A 20,227-nucleotide genomic window follows, 5' to 3' on the forward strand; every position below is an offset into this window, starting at 1 on the left:
GTTGCTCAACAGTTCGGGGTCTCCTTTGTCGTATTTTGCACTTGATAATGCGCCAAATGTTTTAAATGGGAGACAGGTCTGGACTGCAGGCAGGCCAGTTTAGCACCTGGACTCTTTTACTATGGAGCCATGCAGTTTTATACAGAAAGTGGTTTGGCATTGTCTTGCTGAAAGAAGGAAGGCCTTCTTTGAAAAAGATTTTGTCTGGATGGCAGCATATTGCTCTGAAATGTGGCTATATCATTCAGCATTATTGATGCCTTCCCAGATGTACAAGCTACCCATGTCATATGCACTAATGCACCCTCATACTATCACAGATGCTGGCTTTAGAACTGTGCACTGATAACAAGCCAGATGGTCTTTCTCCTCTTTAGCCTGGAGGACATGGTGTCCATGATTTCTAAAAAGGTCAAGGTCTTTTTATGTGTTATTTCAACCCTATACAGTTGGTACAATACACAGTTAAAACGAAACTATGTTTCTCCAGGACCATGGTGCTACATTAAACATCACAGGACTACAATCTACATATAACAACATAAAGTGCAAGAATGCAACAAGCACAACACTGCAGACAGTAAATGACACAATAGACAAACAATAAATGGATAATAAATGACACAAACAATATAAAGTGCAGACACAAGCAACATAAGGTGCAGAGTTGAGTGTGCATATTGAGGTGGTATATGAAAAGGAATAAATAAATAAATAAATAAATAAATAAATGCAAACTTTGTGTGTGCGAGAGACATTGTAAATATTGTAAGGCAATAGTGCATTATTGTCCACTGTGCAAAAGATTGCAGTGTGAGTGGTGTGTTCAATAGTCAGTGAGAATCAGTCCAGTCCCTCAGAGCTGAGGAGTCTAATAGCATGAGGAATTGAGGTAGTGTATGAAAATGGAATAAATAGATGTAAACCGTGTGTGTGTGTATGTGTGTGTGTGTGTGAGAGAGAGAGAGAGAGAGAGAGAGAGAGAGAGAGAGAGAGAGAGACATTGCAACCACTGTAAGCAATAGTGCATTATTGTCCACTGTGCAAAGACTGCAGCACGAGTGGTGTGTTCAACAGTCCGTGAGAATCAGTCCAGTCCCTCAGAGTTGAGGAGTCTGATGGCATGTGGGAAGAAACTGTTGCAGAGACTGGCCGTGAAGGCCTGAATACTTCGGTACCTTTTTCCAGATGGCAGGAGGGTGAAGAGATTGTGTGAGGGGTGTGTGGGGTTGGCCACGATGCTGGTGGCTTTCCGGATGCAGTGTGTGGTGTAAATGTCCGTGATGGAGGGAAAAGAGACTTTGATGATCTTCTCAGCTGTCCTGACTATCCACTGTAGGGTCTTGTAATCTGAGACAGTGCAATTCCCAAACCAGACCATGATGCAGCTGTTTAGAATGCTCTCAAAATAATTTCTACTTTTGATTCATCAGACCTCAGGACAATTTTCGACTTTGCCTCAGTCCATCATAAAAGAGCTCGGGCCCAGAGAAGGTGATGGTGTTTCTGGATATTGTTTATATCTGGTTTTAACTTGCATTTGTGGATGCAGTAATGAACTGTTTTCACAGGCGATGGTTTTCTGAAGTGTTCCTGAGCCCATACAGTGATTTCCACTACAGACACATGTCTGCTTTTAATGCGGTGTCGCCTGACAGCCTGAAGATCACAGGCATCCAGTGTCAGTTTTCAGCCTTGTCTCTGGCATACAGAGATTTCTCCAGATTCTCTGAATCTTTTAATGATATTACATACCACAGATGATGTGACAATTCTTTGCAAATTTATAATGAGGAATGTTATTCTTAAATTGTTGCACTGTTTGCTCATGCAGTCTTTCACAGAGCAGTGAACCCCTCCCTATCTTTACTTCTGAGAGACTCAGCCTCTCTGGGACACTCTTTTTATACCCAATCATGTTGCTGACCTGTTGCCAATTAACCAAATTATTATTCTTATTATTTTGCATTGCACAACTTTTTCAGTCTTTTGTTGCCCCGTCCCAACTTTTCTGAAATGTGTTGTTGACATCAAATTCAAAATGAGCATATATTTTTCAAAAAGCAATAAAAATTTCTCAGTTTCAACATTTTATATGTGGTCTTTGTACTATTTGCAATGAAATATAGGGTTTCCATGATTTGCAAATCATCATTCTGTTTTTATTTATGTTTTATACAGTGTCCCAATTTTTTTCAGAATTGGGGTTGTAAATAAGGAGTTTCTGTAATTTTCCCCCTGTGTTCCTGTGGCTTTCTCCAAAGTTCTCCAGTTTCCTCCCACTTTCCAAAAACCCACTGGCTATACTAAATTGTCCTGTGAATAAATGTGTGCATATGCATGCATGGTGTCAGAATAGGTTCTGAATCCACCGTGACCCTGAGTAGGATAAAGTCCATTGATCCATCCATTATCCATAACCGCTTATCCTGTACAGGGTTGTGGGCAAGCTGGAGCCTATCCCAGCTGACTATGGGTGAGAGGTGGGGTACACCCTGGACAAGTCGCCAGATCATCACAGGGCTGACACATAGACACAAACAACTATCCACACTCACACCTATGGTCAATTTAGAGCCACCAATTAGCCTAACCTGCATGTCTTTGGACTGTGGGGGAAACCGAAGCACCTGGAGGAAACCCATGCAGACATGGGGAGAACATGCAAACTCCACACAGAAAGGCCCCCGTCAGCCACTGGGCTCGAACCCAGAACCTTCTTGCTGTGAGGCGACAGTGCTAACCACTACACCACCAGCATCAAGATAAAGTGGTTACTGAAAATGAATGAATTGCATTTCTAAACAGAACTATGTTTATGGCAATTGGTTTGTTAATTTTAGGAGTTATTAGTGTTGCTTAACAGTTAATGCATACATACACTTTATGGCCAAAAGTATGAGGACAGCCCATCATACCCATATGTGCTTGCTAAGCATCCCATTCCAAAGTTGCCCCACCCTTTGCTGTCATAACAACCTATACTCTTCTGGGAAGGCTTTCCCCTAGATTTTGAAGCATGGCTGTGTAGATTTGTGCTCATTCAGTCACAAGAGCAATAATGAGGTCAGGTTCTTTATTTATGTATATGATATTACACGGTTGCAGGAAGATATGAAGTTTATCTTCTAGTGGTGAAAATATTTTTCAAGACACACACCACTGTGTAATGTTCTTTATATTATATGGACATATTCACAAAAAACAAACAAACAAACAAACAAACAAACAAACCCCACAAATTAATCAAAAGAATTTTAACTTTGAAATGGTTTGCCATTTGGCAGCACGGTGGTGTAGTGGTTGGCACTGTCACCTCACAGCATGAAGGTCCTGGGTTCGAGCCCAGTGGCTGATGGGGGCCTTTCTGTGTGGAGTTTGCATGTTCTCCCCGTGTCTGTGTGGGTTTCCTCCAGGTGCTCTGGTTTCCCCCACAGTCCAAAGACCTGCAGGTTAGGCTAATTCAGGGGTGGGCAGTTATTTTTTCCATGGGGTCACATGAGAAACAGAAAATTTTGTGGAGGGCTGGAGCAAAAGGCTGAACTAAATTCTGCATAATATTAATTGCATTTCTTTATATAAAGCAGTAAATAACATTGTTTTTACAAGCTGCTAAGACTGGTAAGAGTATGGAAAAAACAAGGTTGCCTTACAAAAAATATCATTCATTCAATCAAATTTCCCAAAACAATGGTTAACAAAATGTGAACATTTGTACCATTTTTTTCAGTCACATTCACCCCAAAACACAATAAAGACATCACAATATTGTCTTTCTACTCCAAATATCAAGCAAGATACATCATATTATAATAATGATGCCCACATATGTAGTCTAATCACCTCATTTGGTGTTTTTCAGTTTTTTATTTGTTCAGGGAGAGAAATCTAGTCTCTGTTGGTCTTTAATGAGTGCATCAAAGTCAGGTTGAATGTCTGAGGTGGAGATGTGAAGCACAGCTGACAGATGATCGTTGGTGAGAGAGGATCTATACCTGGATTTGCTAAACTTCATCACTGAAAATGTTTGTTCACATATGTAGGTAAAGCCAAAGAGAACAAACATCTTCTGAGCATGTCTCCTCATGTTTGGAAACTTCTCCTCCTTGAGAGAAGAGTAAAAATCCAGCAGTGTCCCTGACTTAAAGTGCTCTGCCAGTATCGCATCAGACTGCAGGTCAATGAGTTCCAGCTGAACATCACTGGGTGCATTATCCACATCACAGGTAAAGGGACAGGAAATCATCTGCATTTCACTCTCCATTGTTCTGAAATCTTCAAATCGCCTTAAAAACTCACCAAGCAGTGCTCCTAACATAGTTGAGTACCTGCGGAGGTGGTCAGCTGATGGTGTGACTTCCTTCAGGGTTTGCATGTGAGTGAGATCGTTGCTCTCCAGTTGCCTTGAAAGAAACTGCAACTTTCTCATGAATGCCTTCACCAGGCTGTGCATTTTGTGGACAAAAAGGCCCTTGCCTTGCAGTTTGGTGTTCAGTGCAGTCATCAATGCAGTCACATCAACAGCAAATGCAAAATCTGCCATCCAGTCCTCACCTGAGAGCTCTGGGATGCCTTTGCCTTTCTTCTCACAAAACTCTTGGACCTCTGTTTTCAGGTCCCAAAATCTTTGTAGCAGTTTGCCCAGGCTGAGCCATCTGACAGCTGTGTGGTAGCTGATGTCACTGTGTTCAGTCTCATACTCCTCTAACAGTGCAACAAACTGCCTGTGATTTAGTGCTCGTGCCCTGATGAAGTTTACTGTTTTTGTAACATCAATTACATGGTTAATTTTTAGCACTGACTTGCACAACACATGCTGATGTAAAATACAATGCAAAAATACCACTTTCTGATCTGCGTTGATTTCATTCACTTAATCTTGCAGACGTTTCAAAAGTCCGACAATTTTACCCATCATATTTGGACAACCGTCCATTGTAACTCCTGCCAGTCTGTCCCATTTCAGTTCCAGTTTGTCCATGCACTCATTTACCTCCGTGAATAAATCGCTCCCTGTTGTCGTCCCTTTCAGTGAGCACATTGCTGCCAGCTCCTCCGTAATCTTAAAGTCCGTTATCCCACGGACGAATATGAGTAACTGGGCTGTGTCACAGACATCACAGCTCTCGTCTAAAGCCAAGGAAAAAAAGTCAAAACTTGCCACTTCATGTTGCAGCTGAAGCTCCAGATTTCCCGCAATGTCCTCGATCCTTCTGGTCACGGTTCGCCTGGACAGCGGGACTTGCTCAAATGCTTGCTTTTTTTCAGGACATATTAGCGCTGCAGAGTCCACCAAGCACTCTTTCACAAATTCCCCCTCCGAGAATGGCTTACTGATTTTAGCGATTTTGTGGGAAAGCACAAAGCTGGTCTTGGTTGCTGCATCTACCTTTCTTCTTTTTGTGGACATTTTGGGGGCTAAAGTCTTCTTGTGATCTGCTCGCAACAACGTCGATTCGGTGTAGGTATCAGATCTACAGATCGGCTCAGGCTCCGGCGCCTGCTGGTGACGTCACACTATGTGATTGGCTGGACCGTCTGAAGGATGACGTACAAGTTTGTGGTTGGTCTGGACAAATTACGGAAGTAGTTATCGCGGGATTAGGTTTCGTGGGATTTCATGTCATGTTCATGTCGCGCGCATTGCGTTTTCGTTGAACACAACTTCAAAATAAAAGCAATGCACATTCAGTCCATGCATGAGGTAAAATTAAAAAATACTTTTATTTTGTAATTTCTAATTAACCTTACGCGGGCCGGTCAGAATGAACCAAAGGGCCGATGCGGCCCACGGGCCGTAAAATGCCCAGGTCTGGGCTAATTGGTGGCTTTAAACTGACCATAGGTGTGAATGGTTGTTTGTCTCTATGCGTCAGCCCTGTGATGACCTAGCGACTTGTCCAGGGTGTACCCTGCCTCTCGCCCATAGTTAGCTGGGATAAGCTCCAGCTTGCCTGTGACCCTGTACAGGATAAGCGGTTACAGATAATGAATGGATGACATGCATCAAGTCAGCAGACAAACACTGGTAGTGATGTCATCAGGGTGAAATATCAGAAAATACGTCACCCAGATCCACGATGTAGTTTGCATTAAAAATGCAAGTTTTTCAACACGAGAAGATAAACTTCATATCTTCAAGCCATGTGAGATTTTCTTTTTATTATAAAGACACATTCACAAACAAAAAATACCCAAATTTATCAAAACAATTCATCGATTTCCTCACAAGTGAGGATATTGAAAAATAGATTACAGTTGTGGTTCTCCATGTCCCAGATGTAGTTTGTATGAAAAATACAAGTGGCATATTTCCCAGTAAAACACTCATGTCTATGTAATATATAAAATTATTTTCTATAATGTGTGTGTGTGTGTGTGTGTGTGTGTGTGTGTGTGTGTGTGTGTGTGTGTGTGAGTGAAGGAGGTTTGAGGTGGTGGGCAGAGGCTCAGACAGAGGCATCTTTGTTTGGTTTGTAGATCCGTGGGTGGCCCCACTGCAAGGAGAAAGACACATTCAGTTCCAACCCGATAATGAAATAAACAGAACCTATTACAAAAGCTGTCCTCCCTTGTGCTCCCATCCTCCAAGATTCCCAGCCATCATAGTTGTCTCTTCTTCTAATAGACCCTACTGGGTGTAATGCGTGTCTATCTAAAATATTTTCAGGATTTAAGACAGTAGCTGAATGCCATCTGTCTACAATTAATTTGCTTCATCCTTCCTCCTCTTGTCCTATTTTCTCACTCCAACCCCACTTTACTTACACCCTCTTACCCTTTCTGTCTTCTGTTCTCTCTCTCTCTCTCTCCCCTTTTTCTATCCTCCCAATCACTGCAGTGCTAAGTGGCCTCTCATGAGACTTAAGAAGGAAGTGAGGTGAACTCTAGATATTTAGATTGATCTGCCCTCTCATTACGCCATACAGTACTTATTTTAGGGGGAAAAACATGGGAAGGCATTAAAATAGAGAGAGAAAAGAGTGAGGGGCATATGCAGAATTCTCTGATGGTGGTGACATTTTTGAGATACTTCTGAGAAGTATCAGTCATATCATTCAGAATTCACCCACTGCTCCTGTTAAGTTATTTTAAACTCAATTGATCCAAAGCAGTTCTCCTTCTTATTAAAGGAACAAAAAGTTTCTGCATGGTTCATTTCTGTATAAGTTGGTGAATTGTTGTAGTTTTGGTTTTATTTAATGATCAGCATGTCCAATATCTCGTTTCAGGGTCCTAACCTGTGTTCTTCATGATAACTGATTAAATATGTCTGTGGCATGTTTCTTCCCTCCTTTGACCCTTATTTGCTCCAACCTGGATCTCATCTCATCTCATCTCATCTCATCTCATCTCATCTCATCTCATCTCATTATCTCTAGCCGCTTTATCCTTCTACAGGGTCGCAGGCAAGCTGGAGCCTATCCCAGCTGACTACGGGCGAAGGGCAGGGTACACCCTGGACAAGTCGCCAGGTCATCACAGGGCTGACACATAGACACAGACAACCATTCACACTCACATTCACACCTACGGTCAATTTAGAGTCACCAGTTAACCTAACCTGCATGTCTTTGGACTGTGGGGGAAACCGGAGCACCCGGAGGAAACCCACGCGGACACGGGGAGAACATGCAAACTCCACACAGAAAGGCCCTTGCTGGCCCCGGGGCTCGAACCCAGGACCTTCTTGCTGTGAGGTGACAGCGCTAACCACTACACCACCGTGCCGCCCCCCAACCTGGATCCTTCACTTTAAATTTTCATGTATTTAAGGGTATGACTGGACTTGTGGCCTTTTTGCTGATATTTATAGGGCCTGTGCAAGGACATGCCTTTTTCTCCGTCTCACCCATTTCTCCCTGTTAATCAGCCTGACTGACAGAGTTAGAATAAATATTAGTTAGTAGCCCTACAGCTGCGTGCAGGTTTTATGTCATTACAAACAGGCATTATTCATTCAATTATTTGAATCCAGGAAAAGACCACTGGAACTACAATCTCAGAGAACCCATGGGGAAAAACTGTTCATTCAAATAATGCAAATGTGAACACGATTCCCTTAAAATATTCATCTCCAGTAAAAGTAAGTCCCTGTTCTCAGAATTTAATTAAGTGACAACTCTCTATATTTCAAAAAGTGTTTTGTGTGTGTACAATTTGAACCAAAACAATTACTTTCAGTCATGAGAAATAAATGACCCTTGAGATGCACCTACTAAAAGCACTATGTCCCATGTTGCCTATGATCAGGTGCATGTGAATAACATGATGGAGTTTGAACCTGCTCTCACAGTTAGTTCATAGACTTTCAAATGGGGAAGAACAATTACCTGGGACTTCCCATTTCCATATTACAGCTCCAAATCAGAAAATATTCAGATGGTATTTTGAAATTGAAATTACAACTGAAAACAGTGATTTGTAAATAATCTTTGACCTGTATTGCACTCAAAACAATACAACAGCACATTATTTGATGTTTTACCTCACAAATGTTGTTTTTTTAAACAGAATAAATACTTCTTTCAATTTTGATTTTTGCAACATATTGAAAAAAGTTGTGATGGTAAAGCATTTACCACTTTATAATGTTGCCATTCCTTCTCACAATACTTAAAAGATGTTTAGATGTCTGTTGGGGATAGAGGGGACAGGCACCCTCTTCTTCTGCAGTCATGCCTTTGTAATGTGTGCAGAATGTGGTTTTGCATTGCCTTGTTGAAATATCCCTGGAAAATATGTCGTCTTGAAGGCAGCATATGTTGCTCCAAAATTTCAATGTACTTTTTTCAGAAAATTTCAGTGTACTACACTAATGTTGCCATCACATAAGTGTAAGTTACCTTTGCCAAGGGCACTGACACAACCCCATACTATGTCAGACCCTGGATTTTGGACTTAATGGTCTTTTTCGTCTTTGGTCTGCAGCACACAATGTCCATTTCTTCCAAAAAAGACCTGGAATACTGATTCAGCTGACCACAATACACATTTCCACTGTGTGATGGTCCATCCCAGATACCTCCGAGCCCAGAGAAGTCAACAGCACTTCTGGACACAGTTAACATAAGCCTTCCTTTTTGCACAGTAGAGATTAAACTGGAATTTGTGAATGTAAATCCATATTGTAGTGCATCATAAAGGTTTGCCAAAGTAATGCCGAGCCCATGTGGTTATATCAGCTATAGGTGAATGTTGGTTCTCGATGCAATGCCGTCTGAGGGATCGGAGATCATAGGTGTTCAGCTTAGGCTTGTGCCCTTGCCCTTTACACATTGAAATTCCTCCATATTCCTTGAATCATTTAACAATATTATGCAACATAGAGGGTGAAATATCTAAATCCCTTCCTATCCTTCTTTGAGGAACATTGTTTTTAAACATTTCAATAATTTTCTTACATATCTGTTGACAAACTGGAGCTCTTCAGCCCATCTTTGCTCCTCAAAGACTAGGCCTTTCCTGGATACTGATTTTGTACCAAATCATGATTACAGTCACCTGTTGACATCATCTGTTTCAAATCACATCATTATTTAATTGTTTTACCTCATTATATGAGATTAGATGAGATTGGAATGTGTTACAGGCTTGAAATGCAGGAATGGATGTATGTTAACAAATGAAATGAAGTTGTCCAGACAAAACATGAAATATCTCGATTTCATATGGTCTGCAACGAAATAGATGTCAAAGTAAGTTTAGAAATCACTACTTTCTTTTTTTGTTGTTTTATTTGCATTTTCTATATTGTTCCAGCTTTTTCTGATTTGGGGTTGTAGTTGAGTGGTGAGACACACTACTATGGGAGAAATACATTTTCTAAAAAAAAAACCAAAACCAAAAAACCCCCCAAAACAACCCATTATAAATTGCATATAATCTCATCTCATCTCATTATCTCTAGCCGCTTTATCCTGTTCTACAGGGTCGCAGGCAAGCTGGAACCTATCCCAGCTGACTACGGGCGAAAGAAATTGCATATAATGCTGTGGGCAATTGATGGATTTTTTAAATATCTTGATTGGTGTGTTAAATTCATTTCTTAATGGTCAATTTGGTAGATAGAGTGATAAAATGATGATATTCTGTTAAATCTGTTGGATAGAGTGACTAAATTATTGATGACTTTCTGTTCTTGTAAAGATAGATAGATAGATAGATAGATAGATAGATAGATAGATAGATAGATAGATAGATAGATAGATAGCACGGGCGATTGCTCTAAGACAACGAGGGAGGCTCAGCCTCCTCTAAAAATGATGAACATCGTGTAGGATGAATTGCGCTAGGCTTATGTTATAGCCGACCTTATAACATTGCTATTTCAGATCCAGAATCATAGAAATATATGTGCTCAACCCAACTACAGTGCGAAATCATTCCGTTATAACTTTAATGTGTGCGTGAGTTTTTCCCCCTCGTGACAGCGCGATGCAGCGCAGCCTCAGTGGACTTCAATGGCATTTGGGAGCTCTGCGCTTTCAATATCAAAATGCAAGACGATTATTGGACAAATACTGCGAAAACGCCCGCTCACGGAGTCCCACGGACTCCCAGCCTCAGTGGACTTCAATGGCATTTGGGAGCTATGCGCTTTTCAATATCAAAATGCAAGATGGTTATTGGACAAATACTGCGAAAACGCCTGCCTACGGACTCCCAGCCTCACAGTGGGAGGGACATGGCAGTCTCCGCGAGGAGACTGGTGAATGGTGAAAGCGGCCAGATATTTTCTTTGATTGACAGCTCGTTTCAAATATAGACAGGCAGCGGTGAATTTCAGTTCAGTCCCATGCGGATTCGCAAGTGCTGTGGTGTATTGTAAGAGATCAGCTTACATTTCGATTTCATTCATTACATACGGTTTCTACCAGCTTTTTTTAGTTTGTATATATTTTCATTGTAAATAAAGTGTAAATATAGTGTTGTCAAGTTTGCTATCTTAGTTCCAGGAATTTCGTTTATTTGAGTGACTGAACTTGAGGGGGCTAGTCAGCTAGCAAGAAAGCTGCGCACGGATGCCAAGCATTGCTGATTTAATTTTGGCGAAGCCATTTGCCAGTCTTCCTTTCGAGGAAAAAATTAAAATTAAAGAGCAGGGTAGACCAACGCCTCAAATTGACTTGGTGAAAAAGGTAGGGAATAATACTCGTTCCTTTCAGCTCTCCTGGTACGAGAATGTGAATTGGCTAACAGCAAGTGACCCACATCAACAACAGTAAATAGGCTACTTTAGTAATATGTCATGGATGGACCAAAAATATAGAATCTATTTAAAATGCTTATGCTGAGTATATTATATTGGAATATATATTTATCTGGATATGAATTAAACACAGCTACAATTTGGAAAACATTTTTAAACAAAAACACAGCCGAGAACATTTCACACTACAGACCTGGATTAAAAGTGAAGGGTTATCAAAATTGTCAATAAAACATTTCTCAGTCAAAATAAGTAAAATATAGGGAAAGTGTCACTGAATGAAATGTGTGGCACCCAGCTCTATGTTTGGCTCCTCAAGGTCAGTGCTTGTGCCGATTCCAGAACACTCTGCTGTTACTGCTGAGGTTCCTGACAAAGAGCTGCTTTCAATAATGATCAATTTTTAAACAACATGCCACAATTTTAAAATATAAAATGTTAAAATATACCCCCCCAACACCACCATCATGTATATTGGACAGTAGGCTAATGGGCCAAAATAACCTGTTATTTCACAGTTTGTGACCCTGCCAACAATCAACCAGATCAGAGGCAAGAGTATGGGCAAAACTGATGTTTTTTCTTTTTTCTTTTAAAATCTGGAAATATCGTAACCGACCAGCCTCCCCTGTTTGAAAGACTACCAGCCGCCACTGATGATAGATAGATAGATAGATAGATAGATAGATAGATAGATAGATAGATAGATAGATAGATAGATAGATAGATAGATAGATATTATCTCTTTCTATCTTCCTCTGTGTGTGTGTTATTATAATTGATATAATAATATACAGTATAATGATTATATATTTAATTATGCACAGAAATGATTGTTGGCACATTATTTTGTGTTGTATTTGACTGATTCTAATATTTGGAGCCAGGATTACACCTGCACACAACTGCCCAACCCTCTTCTCCCTATACAAACATGTACTCTCTCTCTCTCTCTCTCTCTCTCTCTCTTTCTTCTATCCTCCCAATCACTGCAGTGCTAAGTGGCCTCTCATGAGGCATAAGAAGGAAGTGAGGTGAACTCTGAATCTTTAGATTGACCTGCCCTCTCATTACGCCATACTTATTTTAGAAGAAAACAGGGAAAGGCATTAAAATAGAGAGAGAGAAAAGAGTGAGAGGCACATGCAGATTCCACTGAAAGTAGTGACACTTTTGAGATACTTCTGAAAAGTATGAGTCATATCATTCAGAATTCACCCACTGCTCCTGTTAAGTTATTTTAAACTCAATTGATCCAAAGCAGTTCTCCTTCTTATTAAAGGAACAAAAAGTTTCTGCATGGTTCATTTCTGTATAAGTTGGTGAATTGTTGTAGTTTTGGTTTTATTTAATGATCAGCATGTCCAATATCTCGTTTCAGGGTCCTAACCTGTGTTCTTCATGATAACTGATTAAATATGTCTGTGGCATGTTTCTTCCCTCCTTTGGCCCTTATTTGCTCTGACCTGGATCCTTTGTTTTAAATTTTCATGTATTTAAGGGTATGACTGGTCTCATGGCCTTTTTGCTGACATTTATAGGGCCTGTGCAAGGACATGCCCTTTTCTCCATCTCACCCATTTCTCCCTGTTAATCAGGGGGGTCTGAAAACCAGGCAGATAAGCCCATTGTTTGGCCTGACAATGTTCTGATGATATGGCCAGAGAGGATCAGTACCCTGTGCCTCCCTTTTCAGAGCTAGCCTGCCACCAGAGAGAACTCATTACCACAGATCAACCAGGTTAATTAGCTGAGAGAGAGGGAGAGAGAGAGAGAGAGAGAGAGAGAGAAGGGTCCTGGTAGAAAAGAGCTCGACATCTGTATTTATTCTGGACTGAGGATTTTTTAATGGCTCTCCTGATACTTGGGGGATGATGAAGAGTTCTACCCGTTCTACTGTAGTCAAAGAGCACAGATCAATAATCTACTGCAAATTAATTATTTTCCTTTATTTGTGATTTCCTTTTTTATTAAAATATTTTTCAATATATACAATGCATTTTCTTTAGAATGAACAAGCAGGTGGATTGTAATGAGTTCTGGGCAGTGTGATCAACAGGGGGAGCTCTGTAACCCTCCAACTCTCCGTCTTGGGCAATTTTCATATGATCCGAAACCACATTTGATGATATACAGCAAAAACACACTGTAGTGAAACATTAAATAATTTAATCAGTTGTGCTGTACTTTTGGGGATTAGGTGTTTGTTCCCATGATAATAGGAGCAGTTCTTATGCTAGTTTCGGTATGTGTGTTCTTGTAACCAAGAACTAATTTATGTTTTGGTGTGAAGCAAAGAAACCCTTTCATGTCTGCTAAGTGCTGGAGTAGGTTCTTAGTGAGAGCCACAGACCTTCTCCAGTAGCTATGCCACAGGGCTGCTGAATGAGATGCAGGGGAGGAGATGGTGTTAGTGGAACCTGTTTCTGTAACTCTTTCTTTTGTGTGGTCCACCACTGAAACTTTACACTCTGGCTGAAGACTGAACTGTATATATGTATAGGCATGAGCGTGTGTGAGAATCAGTTGGATATCAGCTTAGCTAAATTTCAGTGTTTCCATAGCCCACTGGTTCCTGTTAGCTCAGTGGGCAGTTTTTGGTCCAGGAAGCTTTTAGCTTGCACTACAGTACTAATCTCTGAAAATGGGGCACTGATAAGCACCTTCATCACATTGACTCTGGCCTTCCTGTGTGTGATCAAAATTACAGAGATCCAAAAGAGTTTTCCTGTATCATTACCAGCTCATTTCTGATGTGCCTGTGATCTTCTTAAACTCAGCTAGAGATCTGACATAGAGCTGCTGAACATGGAAGGTTGATTGAAAGGGAGAAAGTAACAGGCTGCCAAGTGCTTCTCTGATTTCTAACTTTGCAGACCATTAGCTTTCTTAGTAAAAAAAAAATGCCTAAGTGCTCTAAATTGAACAAGTTGTTTGAACTGGTTTAAGGGAGTTACTCTGTATTGTTGAGCCTGCTTACCACCTGAAAGTGAATCTCACTATGATGCTGAGTAACATGGATGTATTTATTTTAATTATAACTCTGTTGAATTCTCAATTCCGATTGGTCAGAAGGTGTTGATTCATTTTCATGTGTGTGTATACGTTTGACTCCACACCGGTATCATGCCATGCTTAAGTTACAGATTTGGCTGATCTCAACTCTTCCTCCCTTCTGCCCTCCATTGTTTCCATCTTCCCTCCATCACACCCTTCCTCCCTCCCTATTTCCCTCCCTCCCTGTCTCTTCAGTCTCCGTTTTCTTTAGAAAGAGCGAGAGGAGATGAGCAGAGCGAGGGAATCCATGGCTATTGTGTGTCAATCACAGTATGTGTCATGGTCTCTCCCCCTCCTGGTGATTAGCTCTCTTAGTGCAGCTCTGCAGTATCTCCTCAACAAAATAAACCCAGCCTACAGTCAGCCAGTGAGGCCTTGGGCATGAGTTCATACACACACACACACACACACACACACGCATACATACACACACACACAAAATCCAATTACTCACTCACACCCGTTTGTCACACCCAATTCATGCTATGCAATGCACTAACTTAGCTATAATGGATATTACCGAGCTCTCCAGTTATAAAATATTTCCACTGAATCATTAATATTAAATTAAATATTGTGACTTAAATTCAGCATTATATGTTAGGATGAACAACATATTGTTACACAAGTCTGCGTTTAAGTTTCTGTTCCATTCAGGATTTATACAATATTTCCTCTTATGCTTAGGTTCTATCACATGCAGCCAGTACACACCCTAGGTTGAAAACTCAACAAATTAATCATTACATTGAATAACTATTGCATCAAACTAATATGATCCTTTCCCAGTGCATGCGACTTAGAGATTAGTGCATTCTGCTTACATTTGTTAAGTCTGTTTTAAATAATGTGGCTGGAGCACGTTATATTTGACTTGCCATTTGAACATATCTGTCATGTGCATGACCAAAGCAGCCACATCATCTAACAAGAAGTAACCTGACCTGTCAGCCTAACCAGAAAAGAAGGTCTCAGGTTACAGAACACCACATAATTCATGGTCTGTTTATGGAAAATGATGCTTACTGTACCTTGTCTGTATTTATTGCATGTTGGAAACATAATAAGCTGCACTTCCATTGGATCACTGCATAACACATATACTGCACAGCCTATAATTCTCTTATATTCTGCTTAGTCTTATAATATGCTGTAGTTTCTCAATCTCGTTCTGTAGTAAAGTTAGATGAGATACTGAGGTGGACATGGTGTCATTGGAACCTCTTTCTGTAGCTCTTTCTTTTGTGCGGCTTGTCAAGGAAGCTTTACTGTAAATTCCTGCTGTAGGCAATTGGAAAATATCCTGTTCCCCAGCAGGAAGGGAAAAAACAAGGGAGGCGTTAATCATGTCCCACTGCATCAGAGGTGGGTGAAGAGATTACATTCTTTCAGATCAACAGAGTTGATCTTGATCCATAGATTATTTCATTGTAAAATATTAAAAATGCATGAGCATTTTTTTTACATACATTTAAAAAATTATAGTTAAATTAGTGTGAAGTACAGGAATTGCTTTCGAAATTAGTATGTTCAATTCATCATGACTTTATGAATAGCTTTTTTTCATCCTTTGTGACCAAAATGACAATTATTTAGACAACTGCAAAATCTGTACACAAGTAATATCTGTATCATTCCCATGAACATCTGAAGCACTGACAGTTCTCTAATCATAGCTCTACTCTAAGGTCATCTAACTGCTAATCACATGTAACAGAGGACAGGAAAAATGGATGCATTTTAAAAGTAAGATTTGATTTTGCAATCCATCTCCGATTTGGCTCACCAATGACATAAATCTGTCATTGTGCTATCTAACCAGGTACACTACTAAGCAAACTGGAATTAGATAATAAATAACCTTCCAACTCCAGGCTATTCACTAATCCAAATGGACATGTGTTAAGCTAGTAGCTGAGCTTATATGCTAGCAACTATGGAACTAGTGGAGCTGTGGTGGAACTACTTTTTTGGTGGAAGAAATTTACAACATTCTTCTTACAGCACTCTTACAAATACATCCACTGAGCACTTTATTAAGAACATCTGTACATCTATACATTCATACATTTATCTAATCAGCCAATCGTGCAGCAGCAGTGCAGCGTGTAAAATGGGCCAGCAGCTTTGGGTGATGTTCACATCAACCATCAGAATGGGGGAAAAATGCAATCTTTGTGATTTTGACAGTGGCATGATTGTTGGTGCCAGATGCATTGGTTTAAGTATTTCTATAGCTGCTGATCTCCTGGGATTTTCATGCACAACAATTGACTTAGATTTTACTCAGAATGCAATAAAGAAAAAAACATCCAGTGAGAGGCAGTTCTGCAGATGGAAACACATTGTTGATGAGAAAGGCAAATGGAGAATGTTTTGAGCTGACAGAAAAGCAACAGTAACTCAGATAACCACTCTGTACAATTGTGGTAAGCAGAAAATCATCCCAGAATGCACAACATGTCGAATCTTGAGGCAGATAGACAGCAGAAGACCATGTCGGGTTCCACTTCTGTCAGCCAAGAACAGAAAGCTGAGGCTGCAGTGGGCACAGGCTCACCAACACTGGACAGTTTAAGACTGGAAATACATAGTTTGGTCTAATGAATCTTGATTTCTGCAGAGGCGAACAGATGGTAGGATCAGAATTTGGCACCAACAGCCATGGACCCAACCTGCCTTGTTGCTAGGATGGTGGAGATGATGTAATGGTGTGGGGAGTGCTTCTTTGGCACACAGTGGGCCTGTTAATACCAATCAATCACTGCTTGAATGCCACAGACTATTTGAATATTGTTGCTGATCATGTGTATCCCTTCATGCTCACAATTTACCCATCTTCTAATGGCTACTTCCTACATGATAATGCATCATATCACAAAGCAAAAGTTGTCTCAAACTTGTTTCATGAACATGACCATCTGCAAGAAATTGTGTGATGCAGTCATGTCAACATGGACCAGAAAGGAATGTCTCCAAAATCTTGTGGAACCCATGCCATGAAGAATTAAGGCTGTTTTGAGAGCAAAGGGAGGCCCTATCCAGTATTAGTCTGAAGTAATAAGTGCTGGATAAGTCTCATCTCATCTCATTATCTCGTACATGTCAACCTATACGGAATGTCCGTATTTTATACGGATTTGATTCAATAAACGTAGTATACGGGCGTACAAATAAAGTTATACGGATTCTTTAAAAAAACTTCAATATTTATTTAGAGCTATAATCAATTCCCACGATGATAAAAGAGCGCATAACATTTACAAACGTACTGTACACCACAGAAAGCACAGACAGCCAGTAAAGAGTCTTATGAAATTGCACGTTATCTTGTGGTAGCGAGACTTTGTTCCACTTTTGATCATGCGCACACCGCATTGCGAGAATCCCGCCAACCGGGAAGTAACATTTTGTTTGAAAAGCGTATTTCCACCTGAGCGACTTTCAATAACGACTGAAAAGATTCTGAATGGGCACTCCAGCAAGATCAACACAGACACTTGCTGTGACATGCAGCCTAGTGAGGTATTGGTGCAGAGTGCTAAAAAAGCTGTCATGGAGTACAATTCAGAACATTAGAGTGACACTTTGTGTTTTTGTCAAACATTGGAGCTTTGTATTCATTCTGAAGGTTTATTGTTATTAACATTGAATAAAAAGTAACTGGGATATATCATTGTTAATTATCATTCAAATTTTAGGTAAATTATTTTAATTTGCATCTTATAAAGATTTTATAAGGGAAATACGGATTTTGGAGGTTGGTTATACAGGTTTGATTGACCAAAGGTTGACATGTATGTTATCTGTAGTCACTTTATCCTGTTCTACAGGGTCGCAGGCAAGCTGAAGCCTATCCCAGCTGACTACGGGCGAAAGGCGGGATACACCCTGGACAAGTCGCCAGGTCATCACAGGGCTGTCACATAGACACAGACAACCATTCACACTCACATTCACACCTACGGTCAATTTAGAGTCACCAGTTTACCTAACCTGCATGTCTTTGGACTGTGGGGGAAACCGGAGCACCCGGAGGAAACCCACGCGGACACGGGGAGAACATGCAAACTCCGCACAGAAAGGCCCTCGCCGGCCACGGGGCTCAAACCCGGACCTTCTTGCTGTGAGGCGACAGCGCTAACCACTACACCATCGTGCCGCCTGCTGGGTAAGTGTATATGGCTATTACTTGGTGGTCAGATGTCCACATACTTTTGGCCATGTAGTGTACTTTTACAGGCGTAATTTGGTTTGTTTCCTTGGCTGTTTGAGTATTGTTATTTCAATGGCATATTACACTAGGTATTGTTATCACTTGTTCAGTTGTCACTAGAACTTTCTTGTCTAGAAGTTCAGCACTTTGTGTACCTGACTTTTGCACTTGTTGTACATCGCTCTGGATAAGAACGTCTGCTAAATGCCATGTAATGTAATGTAATGTTGATGATGTGTATCTTTGTTGATTCCGAAGCAAGTGTAAATTAAGTATTTGTATCATCCATAGCATTATTAACTCGATTAATATTGGCTTTGAAGATGTTTGCTATTTTGTTATAAATACAGTGTAAGTGTACAGCCATCTTTTCCTCAAACCTTCTCATAGAGTTCCTGCCAGATCTTTATCCTGTTTCAGGTAATTATCCCATGTCAACAGGATCATAGTTACATATAAGTAACTAGATTTCTGTTTCACCCCTGCTATCTGCTAGGGATGGTTTAAGGTGCCATAGAATTGAAAGCTGTATTTACCTGAGCATAACTGAAAAAGGAGAGTTTGGTACATGGAATTGACATACCATGAAGCTCAAACACTATTTTCTCCTCTTTCAAATGCAAATCATGTGGTAAATTGGGCCAATTCCAAAATCCTGGAGTGTTTTATAATAGTAGTGACACGTTAATATATATATATATATATATATATATATATATATATATATATATATATATATATATATATATATATGACCCAAAAATTTGTATACACCAGCCCACGTTCTAGCCCAGGTAATATTACTATGGACCTGCACAGCCGAAACTTCAGCAGTTCTGCAGGCATTGTGAAGAAAAAGACAACTGTAATGGTGCAACAGCAATGAAAATGGCAGCTTAGGTGCATAAATGTGCTGTTCCAGGCTGTGAAGGCATACATGTCAACCCCTCACGGCTCTCACCTGTACTCCCTGGTAAAGAAATCCATAATTTCCATACCAAATCCATAGTAATATTTAATGCATAATAAAAATGTATCAGATCTTACCTAATATATGCACTGGTTTATTTCTGTACATCCATATGTACTGTTAACACTCAATTAAACAACAGTCAGTGTTTTCTTAACCCTATATCAGTTCAACAAAATTTAGTGTCTCTTCTCACATAATCCAATAATTTGGGGTTCACTTGGCACCTTGTTCAGCAATGTTCCTGATTGCTTTTGTGTGAAGAAATTAATTGACGGCTGTCTCTTTTTCTGGTTTGCATTCTTCACATGCATTTGAGATTTCATGTGTTCCCTCACGTCGTAAATTCCAGAGGCAAACACTTTCATGTCTCTACAACAAATTGTGCAGTTGACATACTCAGCACCCATTTTGGAAGCGATAATTATTCCATTGAATGTTTCTGTCCATTCGGGAAGAAAACGACCTCCAGTTTTAGATGTTTTGAGTTTTTTCTTCGGTGGTGCCGACATCTTGACCTCTTGACCTGTTTATTGTTATGCTGCATGTGCTGTTATTTCCCACTCGGTGTGCAGGAAAATCACAATTGCGCATGCTCAGACATTCGGAATGGCTTCCTGGTACTAGCGGAAGTACCGGTTGAGTAATTCTAAATGTAGAAAATGGCGGCTCCCATGCATTTCGTATTTCATGACAATTTTTTTGATGGTAATAAATCAAAATAATTTTAAGGTGAAAATGTAGAAAAATCTGTAGTTGAATACCACTACGC

Source organism: Neoarius graeffei, chromosome 9, assembly GCF_027579695.1.
Source record: "Neoarius graeffei isolate fNeoGra1 chromosome 9, fNeoGra1.pri, whole genome shotgun sequence".
In the NCBI taxonomy this organism is placed as follows: domain Eukaryota; kingdom Metazoa; phylum Chordata; class Actinopteri; order Siluriformes; family Ariidae; genus Neoarius; species Neoarius graeffei.